This window comes from Ischnura elegans, chromosome 5 (assembly GCF_921293095.1).
Source record: "Ischnura elegans chromosome 5, ioIscEleg1.1, whole genome shotgun sequence".
In the NCBI taxonomy this organism is placed as follows: Eukaryota; Metazoa; Arthropoda; class Insecta; order Odonata; family Coenagrionidae; genus Ischnura; species Ischnura elegans.
The window spans coordinates 16,469,324-16,480,077 of NC_060250.1; positions in this window are offsets into that span (position 1 = coordinate 16,469,324).

A 10,754-nucleotide genomic window follows, 5' to 3' on the forward strand; every position below is an offset into this window, starting at 1 on the left:
CTCTTAGTCTCAGAATACAGAATTAACAGACAATACCTCTACATATTTCATTCGAACAATCAATACATAATAACATCATTCATGAATGGTATTCAATGAAGTTCATAGATCAACAGGTCTAAGATTGTGTTGACCGGGTCAAGGCGAATGATTTTTCCTCTGGATTTTTCGCACTATTTGTGCATTGCGGGTGACTCCGTTAAAGCTATCACCGTGGCTAGTCGCGGTATACTTAAATAGTTCTAAGATTGGTTTGACGCAGCTGTCTGCTCAATTCTTCAGTCAGCTCTCCTTTCTCACTTACGTATTTCCTCTCTTTCACATCCTTCTTTAGCCGTTCTATACATTTTATTCGCGTTATTCCTTTTCCGTTCTTACCACCTACTTGTCCCTCGACGATTGTTTTCATCATGCCATCTTATATCAAGATATGGCGGATTAGGTTGTTCCGTCTTCTAATCAAGGTTTTCAGGAGGCATTTCTTCACTCCTAATTTTCTTAGGTCTTCCTCACTACCAACTCATTCGATCCATTTTATCCTCATCATTAATGAAGTGTACCAATTGTAATTACTTTCTTTTGTCTGTTTCTATTAGAATAAATTAATAAAAAAGAAAATAATTACAACACATACGGCTTTCATTTATAATAATGAAATATATAATACGGTATATTTCATGAAATAAACTCTCGAGCTCTTAATTTACTCTGAATCAGTCCCTCACCGTCTCAGAATACAGAATTAACAGACAACCGCAAAATTCGCACCCCCTAGCATTCCCAAAGTTCCTTATCTTTGAAATTTTAACGGCTCGTTTCAGTTCGAAATTCGCTCGTTCTCACCGCGGGTGGTTTTCCCCTTGTTTATCCCGCTGAGTAGGAGGCAATTAGGCCGTTTCCCGAAACGAAGCTGGTCCTTATAATCCCCACCGAAGGCGCAAGATGGCAGAGCGAGCAAAAGCGAGAGAATGAGTTGCCAAGAGAGGCGAGTTCTCGAGATCACCCCCTCCTTCCCGCTGTGGACCGAAAACTTTTAAATGCACGAATCCCTTTGATGAAAAGTGGCCGACGCAGCGGCGATGAAAGGAATTCGGATGCAACAAAGGAAGCACTCTCCTTTTGTTTCAACTTCATCGCACCACGGAGTGCGAGAGGAAACCTAATTAATAGGCAATGACTCTAATTAGTGACTAACACGAGTGGTTAGGCATATTGTGGAGAAGCAAGTAATGGGACGTGCTATTCCAGCGGTCTGAGGAAGGGTTCTTGGCCAAAGTTGCGGCAAGAATAGTCGGGTAAGAGTTTAATTGAGAGCGGTAATGGTGAAGTGTTTCAAATAAAATTGAAACTTGAAATTTTAATCAGGTTGCCTGATAACTTCCATCTCCACTTTCTCTGCGGTGCTGTTTTGCTCCTAACCTCATCGGTTCATCAGGGACGAAATGAAAGGAGGCAAAAGCTTAACAAGGCTCAAAATTTAATTAGAGATTGAGGTGTACGTGCATAAGTTGCATGATAAGCTTAAGACTTCAAGGTGTGATATGTGAGTATATTAAGTGTGTTGAAAATTGTCTTTGTGTTGTAATTAAATAATTATTATAGATAGATACAAAAAACGATGAATCGACTTATTTATGGATTAAATTACGATAGTTGTCCTACTATCAGTACCGTAAAAAATAATTGTTAAAGCATCCTAAGCAACGCATGCTACGACGCGCGCAAAACTAAGTCCAAGATTGTCAAATTGACAAACGTTTAACCACCATTATCTTTGTGTAGTGAAAAATCATATTATGCTATCGCCTCATATTAAGTACACCATTAAATCATTGAAAATTATTCGCCTGGAAAAGCGAATTGGAAATAAAAGGTAAGGATATATAGAAAAGTGTGATAGTAGGCACTACCTCAATCCAGGTGCTATGAAAAAATTCCACAATTAAATGAAGGCTTAGGACTATCGATAAGGTTACGAGTTATATACGATATTATATGTGTTGGACATCTATTAGTTGCGAATTCACTTTAATTTTAACTATGTATTTCTATTTGTTAGAATTTTTCTGATCTGGTGCTTTAGATCAAAATGGATCCATATCACCAATGGGGTCGTACAATCACCCTTGAAATCGAAATTTAACAAGTAAATCAAAAGGTGGACGGGAAAGATAAGTTTTAACAAAAAAAGTCTTCCTAATACAGCCATTTTACACAACTTCAAAATATAAAAAAATCGATAGTCTCTTGCCATTTTTCATGAGTTATTTATGTCATTTAAGTTCTGGTCGTTGAGAAAGACCCAATCTTTGACGGAAAGAATTGCTCTTTAGAGTGTTTACTTACAAAAAAACCACGGGAGACGCATACGCGAGGACGAGAAAGAACGAAGAAGCGGTGAGCCGCTCGGCAAGAGCCAGTGACGCCATGAACGTGACGTCAGCGTATGGGTTAAGCGCGCCGATATCTCGCATCGAATATCTCGAGAATTATGTGAAGGATCGAAAAACGGAAAAATACACGTATATTTATTTGTCAAACTCTATCGCATTCGACAGTAACAAAAAAATAATGGGGAAAAAGACCATTCTAAAATTCAGAAATCACGTGAGGCGTTAGATTAAGACTATGAGAAACTTTGCCTCGCTGATTTTCTTTTTTGATAGTTTCATTCATACATGAATTATCCTCATAAGTTGCAGCACTATGACACATGTGTTGAACACTACTAAGAAGTTACTGTTTTCGTGATTCTTGAGACTTCTTTCCAATAAGCACACGATAATCTACTATTTTTATTTATCTATTCTATTAATACCTTACACTATTTTTTTCGGTCAGAGATAAAAAATCTCAAATCTTGACTAGAATGGCTCCTGATTTTCTCATCATCCCCCGACACAGAACCACCACCTATGAAAAATCATTTTCTGTTGTTGGAGCACGTCTGTGGAACAGCATTCCAAAAAATGTAAAAGACTCTATGTCTCGGTCTTCTTTCAAGCAAAGATTTCTCCAATTCATCAAAACCCTCGAAAATGTATGATCTCGTTTTGTGCTTTTGTATTGTTTTTCATTGTTATGTGTCTGCCTACTCCTGTGGTTACCATTTATAAATCGTTTTAGTTTGTATAGATGTGAATTTGATAGCAATAAGCGATGGTGCTAAAAAAAAAAACACCTGCAAACTCTAGCATAATGTGTAATACATAATATATCGCAGTTTCAATGCTATTAGTATTTTTTTAAACTCATGTTCATGCTATTGGAATGTATTTACTGGTTTTCTAACTTGTTAAGTATGCATTTATTTGTTCGTCATTGAGATTTAAACTATTCATAATTAATGTTTTATAATATTTACCTCAGGTCTGTTTGAAATCGAATGCCATATTTACTGGAGTAAATGATTTATCATTATTCATGTTCTATTTATTTAGTTATTTATGTATTTTTTCATGTTCTACCCTAAATGTTGCGATGGGTATATGTGCATTCTTAGGTATTTTTTGATATGATTGTTTAAGTTAACTTCAAGATTTCATTTCTATGCCCTGATGTGTTAGTTGTGCTAAATTCCATTCGGAAATATCTCATATATTTTGTACAAGTTTATTTTGTAATTTCTTTTATGTTCTTAATGGACAATTTTGTCCAAGAACAATAAATATTATTATTATTATAATCGTGACCCGAACACAGCCAGCCAGAGGGGTTGCTGAGGCAATGGGAGTTAGGACATATTTCACACAGGAACGAAATCCAACATTTGACTCGTATTGATAAGCGTAAATGTACGGCCTTGGAGTCTGGACCACAAGGGATAGAAGGGAATGCAGCTGAGGCTATCATTTAAGGTCGCAATGAATACGCAGGTTACGGCATCTGACTTTCCTCCCGTTCACTGTAAGCGACACGATAACCACGATTTTTTGCCTACGTTTTTGCTAAGCAGGGATCTAAGGCAGGAAAAGAATTGTGGATTAAGATAAGTTTATAGCGGAATCGCTGGTTTATTTACGATAAAGGTACTGTTTGAAAACGTAGTGAAGTACTACAACCATCTTACCTACACAGAAATAGTGGGCAGAAAAATCCTACGTTTCGTCCAGAATTCCTTCGAAATCAATTTTGAGAGTTATTTTTAGTAGCTGGAATGTGCTTTTAGTATTTCAACAGCTGCAGAATGAGCATTATCGCTTCACATAAATTCTGAGATAAAACGACTTTTCAAAAGAAAAAATTAAGAACAAGATAAAAGCAAAATAACTATGGTTTCTGGGTTAGGTCCTATTTTAGGGTCACATGAAAATCCTGAACAGAGCTTGAAATGGGTCGATGCTGTGATTGCAAAAAGAGTAACGAAAAATAGTAAATCCGTTTAGACAGGCGACGAGGCCGAAAGAATGACCAAACAAATATCGTTGACCACGTTTAATGCCCACAAAGTTAACGAAAATCTCTTTTTAATCCCCTGTCGCATTTTATTGGATTTTTTTTAGACATCCTACATATATATATATAAGAGCTCTTAATCTCCCTCTCGTTAAAATTATTCATCGAGAGGTATTTTGGTCTGAATAATGTAGGCAACATGTGTGAGCATATCAACCAAAAATATTACTTATAAGAAATAATATCACATTATGGTAATATAACTACCATTCATACCCATGTTTTGGATTCATATCATTCACGTTCTTCGAATTCATACCTTATCAATGCTACCAAATCAGAAAAGGTTATTTCAAAGGTATTTCCTAGCATCAAGATGCTTATGCCATTTGATATCTGTAGGTACGAGGTGCATGGAAATTTTATCTTCATAATAATTTATAAAAAGGCTATTAAACTCAAATCATGTCATAATGCACTTCTATGGCCATTCATCAGACGCTTTGTGCTAAGCGATGAGGATCATCACTGGAAGTATTTCCTATCGCAATTAAATTCTATTGATATTGCTTTATTTGTTGCTGTATTCTCACTTATTCCCTAACTTTCTTTTAAGTGGTGCGCTAATTTGATAAAAGTAAACTCCATTTTTCCATGAATTTCATTAATTAGACACGATAGCGATACGCTAAATATTACTTCCATGTTCTTATTTGATTAATTTTATATACTTGTACGCATGATAAATGCTTGGAAAAAGCCCGATACCTTCATGATATACCTGACAAGTATTACGGTTAAGCCGAGTCTGAATCACTTGGATCACTTTTGTGAGCTATTCTGACCTTGGAATATGGAATAGGCTAGGAAATAAATCCTGACGACACACGTCCTACCGGATCAGGTGACCTAAATACCATTTTCTCTAGTGGATTCTAACTTTAATTGCCGTGCTATCATTCAACATGATTCCATACCGGCAGATTGCTTCTACACGACCGAGTCATTTCTCAACCACAATTAATATTTTCACAGTGGCACGTTTATAGCAACAAGCAGCGTCACCATGAATACAACTCTTTCCGCACGTAATATTTTTCATTGCTGAACATTCGTAGTGAACCAGCGTATGCATTAGCCGCGGAATTTGTAGTTGAAGAAAAAATCAACTTTATTAAAATGCATACAGATATTATGAATTATTATGATTCCACAACCGTTTAATTTCCGTAGGGAGCCGATGGGATATAAGGATAAAACTCCACCACCCTTGATTTTTAAATGATTTTTTAAATGAGCAATATAGTTTTAACCTCTACAAAAATATAGACCAATCCGATTTATGGATTTTTAATTGCATGAATATCAAATGATATTTCAATCAATTTAATTTGATAATATATGGAAAAATTTATTAAATTAATCTACATATCTTAAATTATTCACAATTTGACGATACATACGGCTCCTTAAGTTTCAATAAAGTAAAATAAAACAAAAAAATACTTAATGAAACTTTGATACACATTTTTTTAATGCCGTGTGATTTTTTAGCATTTGTACATTAATGGGCATCGCTTAGTTGATTGAAAGTTGTCATTTATTCAAGAAAAAGTTTTGGATGTAAAAAAAGATCGTCTAATAAACAGCACTTCTAATTTTGGTGTGCGAGACCATTAATAAAATAGAAATTTATCATGTTTATAAATTTTAATGTCTCTTTAATTGGCAACAAAGTACTTACGCTTTCTGAGGTGGGTGGTATATTATGTATGTATGAATGAAATGCACGTTAAATACGTTTTCCGAAGGTTTTACATAGCTTTAAATAAAAATAAACAATAACTGCATTGTGATTTTATAATTATTATTATACGTCTATTATATTATTATCGGTACTGTGGTATGCATCATGCAAAATCAATTTAAAAATTACCAATTTTGAGTTATCCATCGAAATTTAAAGATTTTCGTTACTACTCATTACACTTATCAGCGAAATATATTTTGAAAAAGTTATGTGGTCAAATTTTTTTCTAGCTTTAATATCAGTTGGGTTTTTCTGCCTAACGTCATGGCAATGCTTAATGGATTTCCTTGGACTTTATTTTATACACCCATGAAAAATTTTGCTTACTCTAAGAATAAAAAAATGAAATATTCACGGGGAAAAAATGGTTATAATTTGAAATGGTGGCGTTTTATTTACGCAAAAGAAGGCTGAGGAGGATAGCGCGGATAAAAATCAGAGGTAATGCGAGGCAATTTGTGAGATCGATAAGGCGGCCTTGTGAATCATCATTAGCGCGTTGTGAAAGGGAAATTCGCTCTTCAGGATTGGTCCAATCCTTTTTCGCCGCTGCCACTCTGGAGGAGACATTTATAGAAGCAGTCGCTTCAACGCGCGGCCGATTAGACGAATCATTAATGGCTGCAGCACTTTGAGAGAGGTTTTTGAATGATATAATGGCACAATCAGCGCGGGCGCCCCCTTATCTAATCTATGCGCACTCGAATAGCAAACGCCGCGTTTCATTTCCATTACCACCTTCACGCTGCTTGATGCATTCAGCATGCCTCTCGGAATGAGTCGAAAGTGTTTCGCCAATACCGCGCCGCATGCTTTCGTTTCCACCTAATTCGTCGAGTTAGGCACCGTTTCCCGATCCGCAGTCCTCGAACAACCTCGACATTTGACGGCTTGTTAAGAAATTGTGGTGCTGCGTATTTTCCTGGCCGTTTTCGGAGCTCCAGGGCCAATATGAATTCGGCCGGTAGAGTAATATTTATGCTACGCGGAATAAAAGAGTTGCTGAACTGCAAACTACTGAGTAAGAAAACCATAATAAGGATCTATGAGACTGTATTCATCATCACTGGTCAATTATCCCAAGAATGGTTTGACGCAGCTCTCCAATCAATTCTCCTGTTCCATATATTTCATTCGAGGCCTTCCTTTCCGTTCCTCTTCTTGCCCCTCGACGATTGACTTGATCAGGCCATCATATCTCCAGATGTGACCTATAAGATTTTTCTGTCTTCTTGTCAAGGTTTTTATGAGGCTTTTTTCTCTCCTACTCTTCTTAGTACTCCCTCATTACTTAGTCGGTCGATCCATCAGGCACTAGAGCAAAAACGAAGAAAAATTCTTAAACTTTCATTTTATACAAATTTTGAATGTAATATGACTCTTTGAGTGCAATATAACAATGCATAGGGTATATACAAGGCTTGAAATAATTCTTCGCTAGAATCCTTTCTAAATGCAGCCCTTAAATTACATTGAGGATACTAGAGTGTAAACATTTGATTTCTTTACTCCTAGTTTGTTTCTTTCTGTAAAATTAAAGTTTTAACTTTTATGGAGATAATCAACCCCAAAAATAATGAAGCACATAAGTCATCCCCTAGACGATATTGTAAGGAACGTATACAATTATCATGGTTGTTTGATTAGCGATGTAGACTGATAAGAGTAATGATGTGTGAATGAATTGTAATTTATGGCATCGCGCGTTACATGAGAAAATAATTTGGCTTTGCCGGGAATCGAAAGTTGATCTCTCAATTACCACTTGCAAGACCGGTGTCTTATACTGGTAGTACCTACACCTAACTGGCAATTGAGGGAACCGGTTTTTAATCTCGGCTAAACCAAATTTATTTAAAATCGAATCTCGCCCCTTGTGTATATAACCTTTGCGAGTGACTGTTTGCATATTTACATGCAAGGAGTACCTACCGTGGAAAAGGATGAATATTACTTGCAATAATGCAAGATGTATATTCAATGGCTTGGGCTCAAATTAATCACTTCACGCCAGAAATGTAGTGCATAACTGTAGGGAAAACACTCAACTAGTCGTTGACGACGTTTTGATCGATATCATCTCTCTAGAGAAGGAATTCGGTCCAAAATAAAATTTTTTCACTCTATTAAAGGATACACTCTGAAAATGTCACGGTTAGTTTCCAAAAGTTAGCTTTCATGTAACCAATCGTTAAAAACAATAGTTAGATTTTTTATGAAAAATAGGAGTTAATTTTTTTGGGGTAAAATCGACCCAAAAAATAATACTTCGCAAAATATCATTACTTAGTTTGCCTACATATACTGAAAGGAAGATTTAATACCTTATTGTATGATTGGTGGATTTATGTGTGAGATGATTAGAGGACCAGTCAGGAAATGACGCGTTTTTCAGAGGTGTATTTCCATTAACATTTACACATTGTTTTATATAGGTAAGTAAGATGTATCTTTAATGCTTTGGAGATAAATCATTCATTGCACGCCAGGAATGTAGTGCAAAACTTCCGTGGAGTGGTACGGCGAAACACTTTACGAGTAGTTGACGGCGTTCTGATCGATATAATCCTTCCGAAAAATGAATCCGGCCCATAAAAATGGAGCCGTGCATCGGATGCGATTTATTTCGCTCTCTGCTGTCGTCGGAATTGACTCTCCCTTCTTTCTCACGCTCACAGATTACCCGCTGCGGGGGCAAATCAACAACTCACCAATAATTCAAAGCCGTTATGCACCACTCTTTTCCCCGACGCTTCCTCCTCCTCCCCTCCCCCCCTCGAGTTTACATGCACACACGTCCAAGCGACACGTGCCCTCACAAACGAACCAACTAATATATGTCATATTCCGGAGGCGCGCATACATCCTTTGGGCACTGGATTTTCACCCCATGTGGCGCGTCAAATGTCGCGATGGAAACGAACCCCGCGTTTTATTCATTGTAGGGGTCGGGGGTGGGGGTAGAGTGGGGTGGAATGGGTAGAGAGAGAGAGAGTCGGCATGGTGCCGACCAACACAATAACGCGTGAATGAAATCAGATAAAGCGGAATATCCTGGATTGATCGGATGTCACGGTCATTCACGGCTCAACGGATGCCCAAGATGGGCTGAAACATAAAGCAAATTGTTGGATACGCATGAAGGATGCGTGCTCATTGGACGTATAAAAAACAATGGGAAAAATCGAAGGGATAGGATCTACATCGTCTGAAAAAGCATTGAAATTTTTGAATGAGTTTAAAATGAGTAACATTGACATTAATGAAAGTGTTTAAATTTCTTTAAAAACCATTCATGATCTTCCTCAATTTTAGAACTTTAAAGCGAGCCATTGCATTATTTTTTACCTTCCTAATTTACAGAGATATGACCTCAAATGCGAATACGCTGTCGTAAAATTTCACTTTTACAGCATTTCAATATCTTGTAAACCGTTGGATGCATAACAGAAAACATTTTGGTTTTCGTTTCTTAATCAAGTGAGCATGCATTCATATTTAGTTATATAGAGATTTTTGTAGTGATTTAGTATATAGTTTAAAAATAATAGGATGCTGTACTACATAGCCAAGTAATGTATAAATGAAATTATTTATCTTTCCAAAAAATTCTTCATTCACATTTAATGTTTTGACCTAAATAAATTTCACTATTTTTTTCTGAGATGCACAAAATTGTAGTAAGAGAGAGTTGAAATGATGGCGAAGCACACTAACGCATTAATCAAATTTGATAAAGCAGAATATCCTGGATTGATCGGATACTACGGTCACACACGGCGAATCGGATATCCAAGGTGGGCATCGCATATTTTTGAGTACTCATGAAGGGGAAGTGATTCGTACTTTGGCAGAGTTAGGAAGTCCAATGAATCGGAGAAAATATATAAATGCTTGGTACAACACTTTTAATGAAATAGTTGTACAATTGCGAGTCCAAAAAAGTTTGGTGATCCGTAAATGCATAGTTAAGTAATGACTGTAGTAATATTTGGTGATAAATGTAAGGATGATAGTAAAATGTAGCATACAACAGAGTAATTGCATAATGACGTAAATTAAATAGTAAAATACTGTAGTGTATTTATTACGATGTCACCCTTTTCTAGATAATTCTCCCTTTAAGGTATGGTATCTGTAACAAATACATTTTAATATGTTTTGTCAGTGCTGCTAAAGGGGTGCGTAGACGTTTGGCATGGCTCCCACACGTAATAATGGGCGAATAAAATAGGAATAATTACATGCCACGGCCATAATATGCTGCACTTGTAGTTTATAATTCTGGATGGATATGCTAGCTAAGTCTACCATTTTTAAGAGTGCGCGAAATGGTAGTTTGTCGTGATTTGGTCATCATATCATGGGAAAAAAGCATACTTATGAATAAATGAATCGTTGCTATTTTGATGCTTGGAACATCCATGAGAATTTGATACTCTATTAGGAAATATTTCAAACAGTTTTTGTTCCTTTATTTCCTTGAGCTCTGATAGTCTAGCTCAAATCAATGTTCAACACCGTTCAGGGGCAAATAACCCTGTTACTT